The following is a 17,143-nucleotide window of genomic DNA, read 5'->3' on the forward strand; positions in this document are numbered from 1 at the left end:
ACTCAAAGAGGGAGAACCTAAAAAAACTGGAATCAGAGAAAATGTTTGCTTGAGCCCCTGTAAAATGTAGCTGCCAGGTTTCATATAGCCTGTTGAAATAAGAATTTAGTATATATCCCAGTCACTAAGGAACATCGTCATTATAAAATGTGTGAATTGAACATAAAACTGAATGTATATTTTGTGAAGAGCTTTATTACAGTGTCATCTAAAATCCTTCATTGTGTCCATTGGTGCTCATTGCAGTGTTCCTGCTGCACAAACAGTGGGTTTTTTTGTTTTGCATTTTCAGACATAAATTCCAACTTGCACAGTGATATTAGCTACCTGTGAAATAACAATTACATCTCTTATCATTTTGCATTCATCTTCTTGATTTCTTTGATAAAACAAATACTTGCTTTTCTGGTCTGCTCAGAGTAGGCAAAATCATTTTTTCAATGGAAGTGGCACCAGTAGCTTCACTGTGGATGGCACTGAATATGTTCCTGTCCCAAGAGTTCTTTGCATAGGTGAAGTGAGCAGGATATAATTCTGTCCCTGGATGTCAACTTCAGACAAACTCCCTACATCCACAGTGAGCCACCCAAGGATTATAAAAAGCTAGCAAAGGAGGAGTTCTCTTAGTCTAGAGAGGGATTCAAGTCCCCCAAAAATATAAATACTCCCAAAAACTTAGATCTGGATGGTGAAATCGCCATCTAATAAATACTGGAGTTGAGGTTTTTCTGTGGATACCATCTTAGTCCATTGATTCCAACTGTCTCTTTAGCTCAGAAGATTTCAGAGATAAAACTGCTGCTGAGCTGAACCTTTCCTGCAAGGCGGACAGGTTACTTCCCTGGTGTTACTGCAGTAGACCAGGTGGCTGATGGGAGAAAAGTGGGGTTTCTGCTTTGATATGAGCCATGCTTTTTGTGATGTAAAGACAGCAAAAGACATGAAGGAGGATTTTTTCCTTTCTTTTCCTGCCTTTCGGTCCTGAGGAAGTGTTTGTTGCTCCTCAGAACAGGACTGGCCTTGTTCTGATGAGATGCACTTGAGTGCCAAGTTTGTGCTAGCTCTCCATCAGTGCTCCGTGCTCGTGCCATTGGACTGAGCAACTTCTCAGAAGGAATCCTACTGATAGCACTTTTGGTAGCTAATCCTCCCTCTCCTCCTTACTTCACCAGATCAGGTTGCATGGGCAGACTGGGATAACTGGGGACTGACTCTGTGGTCGTTTGCAGCCAGGGCTGGAGGGACTGACGTGGGAAGAATTCGGCACTACCAGGCTGCAGCCAGCTGTGCTCACAGCACAGAATGCCAGTTAGAGTTGTAGCAAGTTTTCTTGCTCTCAGTAAATAATTATTATTTCCCCCTGACCTTTCCTTTTGATTCTTCCTGGTACAGACACAGCCTCTCTCTGTTCCCTGCCCCAATGAACGTCTGCACTAGGTCCAAGGCTTGGAGTAATTTACCTGAAGAGTGATACCGTTTGGAAACCACTGTAAGTATATTTTATCTCTTATAAAAGACTTCTTGTTCAGCAAAAAAGAGATATCTTAAAAAAACAAAAACAAACTGCAGCACCTGTGAGCCTTACTGATGAGGGTAAACTAAGTTTTGCTTTTGAAATTTGCAAGGAAATATGTGGGCAAAAAGTATGTCAATAAAAAAACTGTTAAATATTTAAGTCATGGCCTCACAGCGTAGTTCAGCAATGGCTGGTTTGATCTGCTTGTATCTTTTAGTTTGGCAGGTTCTCCCTACTTATTGCTCTAGTTCGTGCTGTTCTAGTTGGTTCATCCATGTTTGTCTCTGCAGTGTTTATCTTCTTTTTTATTCTTACTACTTTTTAATGAGACACCTTTCCTGTCGTTGGTGTTTCAGGCAATACAGATGGAATCTACTGCAACTTCTTAAAGGTTTACACTGTTCTTTCCAGACCTTGAGTAATTTGTGACTCAAGGCCTTTATGATTTGGTAGATTTGGCTGGGTTGCATAGGTAAAGTTGCCTGAGAGAATTTCTACTTTGCATTGTGGTTTTATTATGCTCTGAAATGACCATTTGTCTGATATTTGTAATTTTCCCCCGGTAAATATAATAGTTTCGAATTCTTTTGATCAATTCTCAGTAATTGCCAGTATTGTCACAGTGTTAGTGTAGCTGAGATGCTCTGATGTTACAAGCCAGGCAAGCTCTGTAGTCAGGACCCAACTCCCATGAGACTTACGGTTTAGATGGAATAAATGGACAAATTTTGAGACATATAAACCCTACTTCAGGCCTGAAAAGGACCTAGCAAATTTCAATCTTACTTTAACTTAATCTCTGAGTTTAATTTAATTATGTTAATCAGTCTCCTGTAAGGGATTTTGGAGTTTATTTTACTTTTCTGTGTTGATTAAATTTTCCAGGCTTTTATTGCACTAGAACATTGGGTCTCTCTTGTCAGCTCTCCGTGCCTCCCATTCTTGCTTTGCAGTGCTCCGCTAGGATTTCTCTTTCATATTACATTTTATGGCGATGTTTTCAGGAGTTTGTGTTTTCCATTGTATGACACAAACTTGCAATCAGAGATTTTAAACAAACTGCCAGTCATGTAGCTGCAACAGCATGAAGATCAATGTGGCTGCAAAATCATCAGAGAAGCTGTGTGAATATTCAGGCAGTCAGACTGTGCAGGACTTTTAACTACTGAAGCAACACTTCTGGCAGGAAAACTGTGATGGCTCAGGTGGTTTATAGGGAGCTTGTTTTGGGAAGCTTCACCCTCAGCTCTGTCATTCAGTGTGCCCTGAATTTTGAGGTGAGGTCTCTGGGCAGATTTCAGTGGGTTTTTGTTGTTCTTTCAGGCCTATTTTTTTATATTCAGTGATTGTACTCATCTCTCCCTCTCTTTACTTTGTCAGTTTCTAAATATGTATTGTCAATGTCATGTCTGGAAGAGACACAACACTGGCAGTGATAAGCACTGATATCAGGAGCTGTGTTAGTCGCACACAGGCAGAGGAAGAATGTGAAGCAGAACACTCAGGAAAAATATTGCTTAAAATCAGACGTGAACTATTTTCACACTCTTATTTTTAGGATCTGAAAAGCCGGAGGTTTTTTTTTTTTTTCAATTATATACAGCCTCTGTGAATTACTAAGGTTACAAACGAACTGTGCACCAGTGAGTTAAGTGGAATGCTTGGACACTACAGGCATCTCTGACCTGAGGGCACTTACTATAAGGTGATGCCATATCTGTGGAGAGGTGAAATAATGCCTGGAACATGGGTGGGCAGACGCAGCCAGCAGCAGCACTTAAACAACATCAGCAACCCTGTGGCATGTTCCCTCTGTGCTGTTTAATATGCGACGAACAAAGGTCTGGTTGGTGACCCAGCCCTCCCTGTATTCAGAGGCTGAAAACTGCCTCATTATTGTTCATTATGTATTATTATTCTCATGCAGCCACATTATCATAGCTTCCCCTGAGAGCCAAGATGCTACTGTGGGCTCTGCACAGCTACACTGGTTCCTATACCTGAGCTAATTTGTTCATTGCTAACCTGACGTCTCTGCAGGACAGAGAGCTATTCCCCTTGTAAGGGAAGGTTCAAGCATTAGTTATAGCTGCTGTGTGAGAAGTACAACATACACTGTCTATTTTTGACAGGGACCTCGTTTGCTGGCCCTGCTGTGAGAACGTGTTAACTCATGCAGGGGAAATTGATTCCAAACTCAAGTAATGGTTGCAAGGGAGATACATGCAAAGAAATCAACTGTGGAGAGCAAGTGGAGAATTGAGGGAGAGGAAGTCGTATGCAAGAGTGGCAGCAAGAAAGAGGAAGTGTGGCAGGGGTTTTAAAGGCATTCCAAAGCTCAGCAGTAGTAATTAGTTTCTAGATAGCTTTGAGGTTAGGACATCCAAAATACTACCCATTCTGCCTTCAAATTAAACAGAAATGAGCCAATTCTAGTTTACAGCCAGTGCCCAGATCATTACAGTCGCTGCATCATTGTGAGTTGCCCACCATTTGAGATCTTGTTGTAGGACAGTGCAGTGCTAAGGTATGTGGAAAGGAGCAAATGTCTCAGTGCAATGAGGATGCTGACAGAAAACAGAAATAAAATGATGGCAGTGATTGTAGATTTTGCTTTACACATGAGCTGGTAAGCACTGATACACACAGTTCAGTTCAGGGATGACAGTGGAGGCAGTTAGCCTACTATTAGTTGCGGGAGACCATAGAATGGAGAAAGAAGGTAATATATTATAAGTGGTGGAAATTAACATAATGAAAAATAACACAATAAATATAAGGGAATGCTGAAAGTGAATACCAGCAAAAGGAAAGTACATGGACATAGGATAGAAAATTTGAAGTGTTAGAGTAGGTAGGATGTATAGAAATAAACTGGATAAATCTCTTGTAAACCAGGAGCAAATACAAATTCTGCAGGGACCCTCTAGACTTTGAAAGGTCAGTATCTTTTCTGTTCCCAACTCCTGGGATTCTGTGCATCAAGTCCATGTACAGAAGTGCCATCTCTTTGCTGTAATCCCCTTCTGCCGTTCTTCACAAGGAGCAAGGATGATGATGGCCCTCTGGTAATGTTAAGAATAAGTTCAGTATGGGAAAGGACTCGTAATGCACCACGGGTGTGTGTGGAGAAGGAGATAACTGGAGATAACTGAAGCCCCTTGCTTCAAGAGCACATTCCCAAGTCTTTTGCATTCCCAACATGGCAACTATTGCCCTTACTAACAAGTAAATAGCGAACAGCTCTTTTCCAAGATTAGTATGTAGAGAAGAGCGTAGTCCTAAGAACTAAAGTAGCAAGGTAGACTGACCCTTGCTACTGAAATAATCACATAGGATTGCCAATCAATGAAATCCAGAGATGGGACATAAATAGGTGTCATTTGGGAAGGTTCCACAAACAATATTTATTACTTGTTTCATTCTTGCTCCTACCCTTGTTCTTTCAGGGTTTCTGACACACCTATAACAATTCAGTTTTCCAAAGTTAGTGTGCCATTTTTACCTTCTGGAACATGGCGATATATTAGAGAGCTTGCTGATGGAAGTGTTCATAGAAGTAGTGTGCAATCAGAAAAAAAATTAGGTTGGAAGGGTCCTCTGGAGGTCTCTAGTCCAATTCCCTGCTCAGAGCAGAGCTGACTTCCAAGCTGGATTAGGTTACTCAGGGCCTTGTTCAATTAAGTTTGGAAAATCTCCAAGGATGGATGGAGATGCCACAACCTGATTGGGTACTTAACAACTCTCCCTGTGAAGACTATAGCAATAAGATAGCAATAGAAGTAGACTGTGTAAGAGAATGTAAGAATATTTAATTAGAATATATAGGTGAAGATCATGGCAATAGGAGCTTTCTGTATGGGTGATAAGGTAGAACAAAAGAATAGCAATATACTTACAGCAACAGCAGGATTGCTCTGGCTTTGCCTTTGCTGGCAACAGTAATTGGACATTGCAGACTGGAGAACTTTGTTTGGGTTTCTTCATAGGTAGTTTTGATCACAGTGTCTCCAGGATTTTTCTTTTCTGAAAAGCTTTCTTTAGATCCTTAGCTGACTTTGCTGATTCCCTTAGCTTCCTCCTGTGGAAGCCTGCATTCCTTTCATGTGGTAGTGACATGCAGAGCATGTCTGAACAGTGAGAGAAATGAACTGCTGTGGAGAGGTGTCATCTCCAGTGCCAGTCAGCACCACTGCTATATTCTTACCATCCCAGTGAGCAAAAGTCACCAAGCTGCAGGACTGCAACATGGAAAGATGATGACACAAGAGCATCTTGATAACACAGTGTCAGCCTTAGAACTAGGCAAAGCAGAAAATACATGGGTTTGGATAGGAAGACGCAGGGGATGCTTTGCACAGCCTCCTTGGTGTCACTACCTGTTGCTCTAGTATTTTTTAACCTGTCCCTCTAATGAGTTTCGAAGGCCTGGGAGGCACAGGCAGGATCAGCCACAGAATGAAACATCAGTCAGTGCTTGGTTTAACAACAGAACTATGGCTGTGCTAGTGACTGACAAGTCTTGTTTACTCAGACTAAGCCCCCACTCTGCAAATAATAGTCTCCTGCCCAGGGTAGGCAGCTTTGTGTGTGGATAGACCTGGGGTCAGAGGCTGTATTCCAAGCATGTAACTTGGGCTAACTGAGCTGAAAACAGACCTTAAAAGACAGCAGTTCAGCTCCCAGGTACAAGCTACTTCATTGCCCTCTGCATCCAGAGTCCAAGCCTACACGCAACCTTTGCTTCCTGGCCAAAAAGGTGTGCGATTTGTAAGCTGCTTGGGTAGCAATGCTGTAAAAGTTCACTGGTTTATGCACGGATTTCCTGCAGTCCCCAGCATGCTGGCTGCACATGGGAATGTCCTGGGATCTGGAAATGAAGTGTGTGAAGGTGTGCCAGAGTTTGTTTGGACTATGCCAAAAATCCATGTGGACTGTTACAAACAAAACATATGCAGTCCATGTACTTTAAAATCTATGTGCTCACATACAAGCTTTGTGTCTCAGGCATTCTCATCTGTGTAGCAAGAGATGGATTCTGATGACAGAACAGGGAACAAAAGGAAAGATGGCCAAGCTTGGAGTGACAAGATGCTCTGTTTACTCTTCATGAAAAAACACACTTTTAAATGGCTTCATTTTCCTTCTATTTACAATGGAATAGATCGGTTCAGCCCTTTGCTGTACCTCTACAACTTTAACTAAGGTCCATTTAGTCATGTGCTATTGGTTTCGATCAGATTAGACTTCAGCCAGTGCATTTTGACCACATTGATTATAGACGTGTAGTTTACAGCAGCAATACCATCTGCCCGTCCTGTGGCGTGGAGATTTGTAGTCCCGGTAATCCAAAACGCACCAGGGCTGCCAGAAGCTGCGGGGTTATCAGTGTGACCCCGTGGTTCACCTGCAGAGCTCACTTCCCCGGCCGGCTGCCACCGGGCGCCTCTTGCTGCCCCTTGGCTGGTCCAGGGCATGCCTTCCGCGCCCACCACCTCCTGGGAGGGGCTTTTCTGGAGGAGGGGTGGGGTAAGGATTGGTTTTCTTTCTTTCTGGCCCGTTTAACTTCTGTTTTTATTCTAATTGCAGTTTTTCTTCCCCGCTCTGCTCCTCGCCCCGGGCCGGGCCGGGCCGCTGCTGCCCCCCGCCGGCGGCCGCAGGTAATGGCGGCAGGTCGGGCCCTGCCCCCGGCCGGGCGTGCCGCCCTTATATAAGGCCTTTATGTAAGCGGCTGGCCCGCTCTGCCCCTCCTCGCCCCCCGCGGGAACGGCGCTTTCCGTGCTGCACCATCGGGTTAAGGATGGAGAGGCCGGCGCAGCCCTCAAACCCCGTCCCGCGTGGGACGCAGGAGGGCAGAGGCGCGCGGGGACAAGGGGCTCCCGCCCTGGCCCCTCATGAGGAGAGTCCCTCCCTGTGGAAAGGGATCCGCCGGCAGGCGGAAGGCAGGACCTGCTCCCCGGGTGCCCGGCACTGCTCGCGCCTCGCGTGTCGGCAGGAGATAACGCGTTCCACTGGGATGGCTCCAGCCTGCCCGGCTCCCGCTGCTCTCCCGCAAGAGTGACCAGGGTTCTCCCCCTGGCGTGCGGCGGGAGCAGCCGGATGTTTGCCGGGGTGCCCCAGCAGCATCCCGGGCCAGGGCAGCAGTGTCCCCGGCTGGAGGCTGCCTCCCGAGCCTCGGGGAGCACAGAGGCAGCACCTGCACCTGAGTAACGGAGGGGGAGCAGTGAGACAGGTGCTCGCCGCCCTGTTCAGAGTGCTCACTGTGTGATTCAAAACCTGACACTTCGCCCGGTGCCTCGTCTTCCCCGTCCGTGAAACTAAGGGGGTGACTAAGTACCTGCTTGGTGTACCACTGAGCCTTAATTCCTTGGAGGTCCTGGACGGACGGAGAGTTCGTGTGCACAGCACCCACAGACAGTTGTTTGAGGTTCTGAGTCTTAATGCTTTACTTAGATGACCTCTGCATCTCAAAATTGCCTCAGTGCTTTTCCCTACAAAACAAGTCTCTGCACTGATTCGTTTTGAACTGGAAACTTGCATATTTGTTTGCTTTTCAGACAATTCTATTATATTTCTGTATAACTCTCTCTATTCAGAATGCTACAGCCTTGCTTAATATTTGTCAAACGGCACTCTGACTGTCTAAACTACTGGGATGAGTTTCATTTTATATGTCATCAGTAGGGGCAGAATAAGGAGCTTCGCGCTTGGCCTATTTGCTGTAACACAGTCTCAGGGCCATTGCATCAGAGTCAAAACAAGGAGCAGCTTGTTTCCAAACAAGAAGTATGGAGGAAAGTCTTCTCTGCCTCCTTCCCTGTAAGGGAAAAGAGAGGCGAGAGGGGGGTGGTGGTGGGGGAAGAAAGTTATCTTTAACAGATTCTAAAAATGCCTTTTCCCAAATATGCAGTCAGTCCCTTCAAAGGTCTCTTTGTTTATTTTCAGGAAGAAACCCAAGACAGCTGAAAACCAGAAGGCGTCTGAGGAGAATGAGATTACTCAGACGGGTGCATGCAGCGCCAAGCCGGGCCTTCCCTGCCTGAACCTTGAAGCTGTTCCTTCTCTGAGCCCGGCCCTCATCCACTCTCCACATTCACCAACAAACCTGCACGCACACACAGGGTCATCTGATTGTGAGTACACCAACATGCTGCTGGGCCTTGCTGGGGTTCTTGAAAACACCTCCCTTACTGTGGACCACGTTTTCCAGTTGGATGCTCTTTCCATAATGTCATAAGCAGTAGGTCCTCAGGGCTTACCTTTTCCCTTCTTTGGGAATTACACCTGATGCAGAACATTTTTGTGTTAAGGTTGTGATAATGTAATCAGCCAGAGAAAGCTGAGAGCGTGCTGTTAGGTCAGGTTGCTGCTTATTACAAATTAAAAAGGGGAGACCCCTCAAGCATGTTCCTGTCCAACTAGAACTGTTGCTCCTCTCCATGTAGTCACATGCTTCTCATTACCCAACCAGGGGAGTTTCAGCCTGTGCTGAAAACAAATGCCTGGCTCTGAAGCCCAAGACTGTCAAGTGTTGCCACGAAGACAGGGGAGTGTGTTGTGGAGAGGATCACTCTGTGAGAGTCTGGAAAATCTTTGTGGACCTGTGTGGTTGTACCAGCTTTAAGGCCCTTGTTGTGAAGGCATTCACTTTCAGATTACTCAGCATGGGTTAACTGGCCTTTAGAAAATGTTCTTCCCCATTTTGCCAAAAAATACAAAAATAAGGGAGGAAATTATTAAAACTGGATTTTGGAAAGTCATCTTACCTCACCAGCCCTTCAAAACATTGTCATTTCACATTGGTCCCTGCCCGAAAGTCTCTTGGGCAAGAATGTGCAGGGTAATGTGAATCTAATCTCTCACTAGTTTTAGAATATATAGTTTACCTCTTCTGTGGTGGTTTAGGATGTTGTAAAACTTACAAGACTGGGAAAAAGGAGGAAGATGATGACACCAGGTTTCAACAGCTCAGAAGCCAACCAGACTTTGCAAAAGCCTAAAAAAAAAAAAAATCAGGGCATGACAATAAAAAATCAGATTAAAAAGTATGTGTATCCTTTTCTTTTTTTAATTTAAAAATCCTGCCTCAGGGCCAAGCTTGGAAGCAGTCGGGTTATAGGGATCATCACTATCAAAATCACTTTAGCTGCAATTCATTCCTGTTGGCTTCTGACTTTATTCATTATGAGCTTCTGCCAGAGATCTTGATTTTAATAGAGCTGGTAAACATTGGGGAGACTTTCCTAAATCTCACCTGGTGATTTGGGGAGAAGAAAGAGATGTGAAACAGTTGAACAGCAGGCAGCATGCAATTTAGTATATACAAGAATTCTCTTCAAATTGGACATGTCAGGCTCTTTGTTAAAACTGGAGTGCACTTTTGTCTTGTAATATTTTCTGAAAACAAAAAGCTTGTGAAAAAATGCAAAAAATGAGCAGAACAACAAGAAAAAAATAATCCTTATTTTCAAACAAAGAATCCCTTTATCCCATTCACAAAGATGAAAGAGTTCATTAGTAAATGGGATTTCAAACCTCACACTGATTTTTTTGACAGTACAAATGGAAACCCATGAAAGCAACCTTAGGACAGAGGCCAGCAAGGATTGTAGGGAACTTGGAGAATGAGCTCCTGCTTTTGCTTTCTGAGGTGGCCAAGTTCAGGGTGAGGAATATTGGCAGAGGGCAGCGGGGGAAGGTGGAGTATGCAGCTCTTCATGCTCTACCTGTTCTGTGGACAGTCTTTTAGACCCCTAAGTTTTTTATGTCCCCAGATCACCTTCCAGATGATCTCACAGGCCTTCTCCAACCTAAACAATTCTATTACTCTATAAATAAGAATAAACTGCCAGCCCAGGTTAGATGCTCCTTTCACACTGAAAGTATGGGGGATTGTTTTCAGAAAATGGGTTTAATAGCAATTTCAGCATTAATATTGTCCTATCTTGTGAATTGTTGAAATTTAGTTCCCAAAATATAGCTAGAGTCCTGCAAAAATTCAAGAAATGGTAAGATGTCTTGTGGTATTGATCTGTTAGCTGATTCTATGAACTTTGAAACCAATAGAAAAGCTCACAATTATTTATGATGGGTTATGACCTTTATCAGGCTGTATTTGTTGGGGGTGGTATGCATATATTTAATTTTTGGCATGCTCTTGCAAAATAGCAAGAACTCACATGAACTAAAATGAGGCATGATGAATATTTACTGCATATTTGCTATAGCTTTCTACCATGTATTGTGGTATTCTTTTTTAATATTGCCTCAATTCATAGTGCTGGAATATGTTCATGGGCACAAGAGATTAATTTTTGTGGCTCCCAACATTTCAAAATGGGCTTTCCTGTCGTTACAAATGCTTTTTCCATACCTCTGATGTGCCCTGCCTTTTGGATCAATTCTTTCCCCTCACTCTAGAATCCCTTTCTTTGTCCTTCTCTTCCCCTCCTCTCAGAGCTACATTGCCACATCTTTCTTCCTCTCAACTTTTGGACCCATGGTGATGCTTTTCTTCTTTAGATCAGCAAGACTTCCTGTCCTTTCCCCTACCTTTAGACAGCACAACATTGCTTCTCCTCCTTTGCCCAGACCATGCTACTGCCTGTACCCCCACAGATGGGCAGATACTTCATTTTCAAAGGGCATTCTTCATTCTGCTGGGGAGTTTTTCTAGTGGATGGAAAATAATACAAAAATACTTAAAAGCTGGAGTTAGACAGGAAATTTCGGAGGAATTTTCACTAAAAAATTCAGAAACACCCAGAAAGAGTCAGCATGGTAGGGTATATTAATTCTTGGAAAAATGCACAGATGTACAGATGGTTTCATAAGGCCTCATTCATGTATCTGGGAAAAAAAATACTTGGGTTTTATGGGCCACCTATTCAGATCAGTTTGAAATCTTCACTGACCATTTTGCATGCGCAGTCACTAGTGCTTGTCAGAAAACACCACCACATATTTGTTATTATGAGAAATGTTCAGAAGCCAATCTACTTTAAAATATCAGGGTGCTTTTGGAATGATTCAGATCAATTTTTTTTTCCAAGCATAGGAAATAAAAACTTAGTGATAGCCATCTGCTCCTCAGCTGTAAAAGGCAGAGGTGAAGAAAGCCTAAAGCAATAGTCTGAATGCCAGTCTTACTGATATGAATACTTAGCAGAAAAAAACCTGTGTAGAGTCATATGTGATGCACAACATAGTTTAGGGTTTCATTCTGTAGCATAGTATGTTCTACATGCTGTTTCTGGTGCCACTTATTCCAAATGACATTGCATTATTTGTCACACTTGTAGGACTGGGTCCTAGATTTCTGGATTTGAACACTCTATTTCCAGCAGAGATGAGTCCTTGAAGCTAGGTCCAGAACACAGGATGCATTGTGTCCAGTCCCATCTCTTTAAGTCTTGGGAAATGCTGACTTGTGCAGTACAATTGGAGAAACAAGTTAGAGGAAGAGGGAAGAGGTGCCTCCTGAGGTAACTGTTTTCATGGAGGGCTTGGCAGATAAAAACCACCACTTGGAATTAATTTGGAATTAAGCGATAGAGTGAGCTGATAGAACTCCAGCTGGGTTATACCTCTAGCTACTCAGCTGTCACAAACAGATCTATGTGCTTACCCAGAAGAAAAGTGCTTGTGCAAGGACAAACACAGGTTCTGGAAAGTTTATAAGAAAGCAAAGGGAAGCATATGAGATTTGTGCTATTTGCACGTTTTCACAAATTTCCTTGCTTATGGATGGAGAATGCATAAAGTGCATGAGGTTGTAGTTCAAAAGCTGAACAGCCTCAGGTAAAGTTTCTAAAGATTTTGCTGAGATGAAGGAGGTCATCAGGACTTGGCTGTATTTAAACTGGTTTGGTCTGTATAGGCCACTTATTTCAGGAGCCTTTCAGAATGCAGCTATAACTATATATGTTTTTCAAGTGCCAAGAGATAAGATCATTTTGGCAGAAACTTTCACGAGTTCTCAAAGATACAATCAGACAAAAACTTCATTCAAACTCTGATGTATGCATCTTAACAGATGTGTCCAAACTCAAAGGAATCCCACGGGAACAGTGCAACTGAATCTCTTTGTCTCTATTGATAGTTAAAAGAGTTATTCTTAGACATTGGATGGTCCATCTGGGAAGGAATTTGTTCCAGACAAGACAAAAGCAACATCTTTGCAAAAAGTTTCCATGGGACTGAGAGGCAGGTTGGACAATCACTGGAAAAACTTCTGAAGCAGTTTTTATGATTTTAGAGAACACAGAATTCTTGCAGAGACCTGAGATTCTGGTAAGGAATGAGTAGTGAAGGAAAGTAAGGCGTGTGTATTTTTTTTTTAAATCTGTTAAGCAATTATTGGCAAGTTGATGAAATAGGGGAGGACTTTCTAAAGTTACATTTTAGCAAGGGATCAGGGAGGTTTTTGGCATTAAATAGAATGCACTTTAAAAGCACTGTCAATGATAGACCACATCTGAACTCTTTGCCTCTACATGCTCAAGTACCATGGCTGACTTGATCCAATTCCAGCATTTTTCAGCTTTCACAGGATGGGAACTTCAAAGCAGAGTATTTGTTTTTTTCCTTCTAAGTTGTGATTTTGGTAGCTTTATAGCCTTCCAGCATGACAAGGAAAGACAGAGTGGGAACCTCACGAGATTCCTGAACTCCACAGAGCATTGAGAGTGAATATGTAAACTCTGGGTTTTCATTTTCTTGAGCAGCTAGAGGGACCCACCATTCCCTTCCCATGAATCTGCCAGTTCGATATGCCTGGGGCTAGTATAGAGGCTGGATAGGTCTGAAGGTGGTTTGGCCTCATCTTTACCTTTTAGGTTTCCTGTGTTTCTCTTTGAGATTCTGTGTCAGGAAGAGAATGGTTACATGCCCTTATGGTCTTCCTCCTCCCCCTGGAAATATGTGGCTGTGATTCCCTAGGAGCTGCTCTGGAGCTTTCAAATGGTCTTCACTCTCAGTGAAGACAAGGGGACCCTGATTCTGCCAGCGTCCTTGTTTAGAGAGTCAGGCAGTATGTCAATAGTCATTTCAGCTGTATTTTTGCTGATCTATGTATGGCATGTCTTAGCTAATGCTGAATATTTTTAGGTTGTTTTTGGTGACCTAAGAAGTGATGTATGTTTAGATATCTATTTTAGATGATACAATAATAATGATGCAGGCCTTTTCTGTAGAAAGCTAAACTGAAAGCAAGTATATCCATAGTTCTCAAATACTGATGTCACAACACTTAATTATACTTTCATCTTGCAGAACATTTGAAATTTTGTTTAATATCTGCTTCTCTTTTTAGTAGTCGTAAGTGATTTCTATGTCCCATGCACTTGTATTTCTGTTTGTAAAATTATCAAAGAAATATCAGTCAGGAAGAACTTGTGTTTTCATAGAAGCAGATGTATGTTGCTTGAATTGTGTAGAGACAAAAGCAAGTACAAGCACAGGTATGTAAAATTATAAGCTGAGCTCACCCTGCCTCTTGAAAAAGCCATCACAATACACTGAAGAACTGGCAGTGTAAAATGTTGTACTACTGGTAGGAACTGGTCTCTGTATTCGAATCAGTGCGCTAAGTGAGTTTTGTCAGGTTGGTCTCTCGGGCTTTTCCTCTCTTGAGAAATGGCTAATAGCATATGGTACTTCAGTTACGAAGTCAGTGAGTATGTTTTCAGAAGCAACTGTGTCACTTTGGAGCCCAACTTTCACTGATGCATAAATCACTTATATTTGTAACACATAGATGCCTTTGAAAATTTGTCTAGTTATCCTAAATGTTGGTTCTATTACTTGATGCCCTGTAATACTGTCTTGATGTTAGGTTGTGGTGTTCAGTGCTTTCCTTACTGGTCTCCATTTAGAGAACTGTCAGTGATAACATGCATAGTCTCAGCTTTGGTTTAAAACTGCCATGCAAGTTCCTAACTCTCATGATTTCAGGGGACATTTTCAGCATATTTGTGCAGTGTGTCTATCCTTTCTAAATACCAGGGAAAAGGATAAGGCTTATTGCTCCTCACAGTTCCCATAGCTTCCATTCTTGAGGTGACTGAGTTGGTATTGTAAGTCATGCTGCAGCCACTGAGACACACTGTAACTGCCCAGTAAGATGTCTGCAGTCTGTTTCTGAGTTTACTTGTTCATGTCTTCAGAGTCAGCCCCTCCAAGATTTTAATTGCCATTTTTTATGTTGACAGTCTTCAGTAAATCCTTCTTTTATATATATTTCAATCGCTTCACTCATGAAATGAGGGACTGAGGAATATGTACCAATATCTATCACTGTTCAGTGTATCAAGATGTTCCAGTACTTTTTTTCAATATTTGGGATTTTGTTTGTTTTTTGTATGTGGGGTTTGTGTTTGGTTTGGTTTGTGGTATTTTTATAAATCTCCAGAACAGTGCTTTCCTCTTCTTCCCTTGAGCTAGCTTACCTTCTTCCATCATACTCCATCTTGAAAATGAAGCAATAATGTCAATTCCACTGTAGAATTTCTGTAACCTCTGTGATTACCTTTACTGCTTTCATAGATAGTAGTCTAGTTAACACACTGACACTACTACTTGCCTGCCTAATCTATCAATCCACATAGTCTACAGCACTTCATAGATACCAATCATTGTTCTGTTAACTTTCTCTGTCTGATATGTTTAAATAATGTTTTGTTACAGTATTTGTCTTTATGCTTTTAGTGAGTTTTTCTTTAAATTTCCTCTTCGCCCTACCTAATCTTTGTTTTACATCTAGTCTGCTACAGTTTATGCTCAGTTCTATTAATGTCACTTGGGCATGATTTCCATGTTTGGAAGAATAAATTTTCAGCTTTAATGAACTCTTATACCTTGTTATTTAACCATTGTAGCATTTTCTGCTTCCTCATTTTTCTGTTGTTGTCCTTGGATATGCATATGGACTCTATTAAAAGTATTATTAAGGCCACCTCCCTGCCGTTCTTACGGATTTTACTTCCTTATCTTTTCCTTTCAGACTCTTTCTGACTAACTTCCTCTTCTTTTTTTCCTTTCAATAGTTGTTCTTCTCAAAGTTGCACATACCAAAACTGTCACTTTGTGATCTGCTTGAAGGATGTCAAACATGGCATGCCAATCATTGTTATTTCATGTCTTAACCATACATGCTACTGCTGTCATCTCCTCTGTTTTAATTGGGTGAGAAGACTAAACCAAATGTGCCGTTTCCCTAATACGGTCTTCAGAGGAACACTTCAGCTTTTGACAGGTGACTCTTGCTTGAAGGAAACTGAAGCAGCTGCATCTACATCTCCTTTTGTCCTACTGTGGGTTGTTAAAATGCTGCGTAGCTTAGTGCTTGCATCTTTCTTGGTTAGTCCCTTGTGTGCTGTAGGGAGACACCTTCCACACATTGAGAAGCATTGACTGGTGTAGTAGTGGCCTGGTTTGTTGCAGCTACACAACTCCAAAGTTACAGGTGTAAAAATATGCTTGGTCACCTCCTGCTCCTTTTCACCACTGTGATCTGTTCAGCACTGGAGCTTTTTGCTCGTCTCCCATAAGCTTTCATAGTTGCTTTCTTCTCTTTTGCTTACCTGTGGTAGAATAGCCGTGTAATCTTTGTGCTGTGATCCCCCTCAGTAACTTTAGAACAAGGTATGGCCAAACCGGTATTCAAATAAGAGAAAACCAAAACAATTCTTGCATTGTTCACAACTGAACAGAGGGAGCTCTTTCATTTGAACCTTTTTTTGAACTGAAGCCTTAACATGGTAGTGGGGGAGAACCTGAAACATAAAACGAAGGAATTGTTTCATACCACCTACTAATGTTTATAAAGTGTGCTAGGAGGTGTTGTGGGGGAAAATCATGTTCACAAGAAACATGGTGTTTGATCTGCTCCATGGGTGAAAGTCAGCTGTAAGCCATCAGAATGTCACTAAACTTCATTTGCATCAGGGTGTTTGCCTGGCATCACAGTGCATGGAGACCACAGCGGTGTGTTCTGGCTGGCACTGTGCATTTGAATTCCCAAGGATTCCAGGTGCTGTCATTTCTAGAGGAGATGCCGTTGTGCCATCTCTTCCTTTATGTTTTCTGTGGCTGTTTTCATTGTGCATGGAGTCATTCACAAGGCTAAAATAACATGAGATCCAGTCTTATGTATCTACCACTCAGGAAAGAGAGTACAAAGAGAATTCAAGAATCTGTCAGCACAAATAGCTCCTTGAGGAATTAACTGCACCTATGAAAAAGAGACAAACAAATCCTAGAACCCCTACTCATCCCAGCTTTGTTGTGTTAAACACTGAAAGGATCTCTGCCCGGCTGGGATGTGCAGTGTATATACTCTGTATCAATCTGTGACATGTGGTGAAACGCTTCTTCTTGAAAGCCCACGAGAGGGAAGTAGTATAAATTAAGAGTAATCTCACAACAGCTATTTTTGCGTTCTTAACCAGTGAAAATGTAAGTGTAGCAATATTGTGCATCTATTAAAAATCTTGAAAGGCTCTTTATAACTAGATGATAGGAGTGATAACGTGTAATTTGTTGATGTTACAGAGATAGAGAAAAAAACACAAAGTAGCAATTTTTGTGTGAAAAGGGGTATGATACAGGAAATAAAAACAGAGAAAG

The 17,143-nt window shown here is 42.3% G+C and overlaps 1 protein-coding gene across 7 annotated transcripts in view; it reads left to right on the forward strand.

Annotated features, from left to right (window-relative positions):
• Positions 1-17,143, forward strand: part of ZBTB20 (zinc finger and BTB domain containing 20) — a 503,536-nt gene that overhangs the window by 441,160 nt on the left and 45,233 nt on the right. For all 7 annotated transcript variants that reach the window (XM_042031786.1, XM_042031783.1, XM_042031788.1 and 4 more), the window contains 2 exons: positions 1,393-1,489; positions 8,462-8,649. The gene's annotated coding sequence lies outside the window, so the exon portion shown is untranslated. The remainder of the gene's footprint in view (positions 1-1,392; positions 1,490-8,461; positions 8,650-17,143) is intronic.

The sequence above is a fragment of the Corvus kubaryi genome, unplaced genomic scaffold (assembly GCF_017639235.1).
Source record: "Corvus kubaryi isolate FWS band 111438036 unplaced genomic scaffold, C.kubaryi_AGA036_p1.0 37341, whole genome shotgun sequence".
Taxonomy (NCBI): domain Eukaryota; kingdom Metazoa; phylum Chordata; class Aves; order Passeriformes; family Corvidae; genus Corvus; species Corvus kubaryi.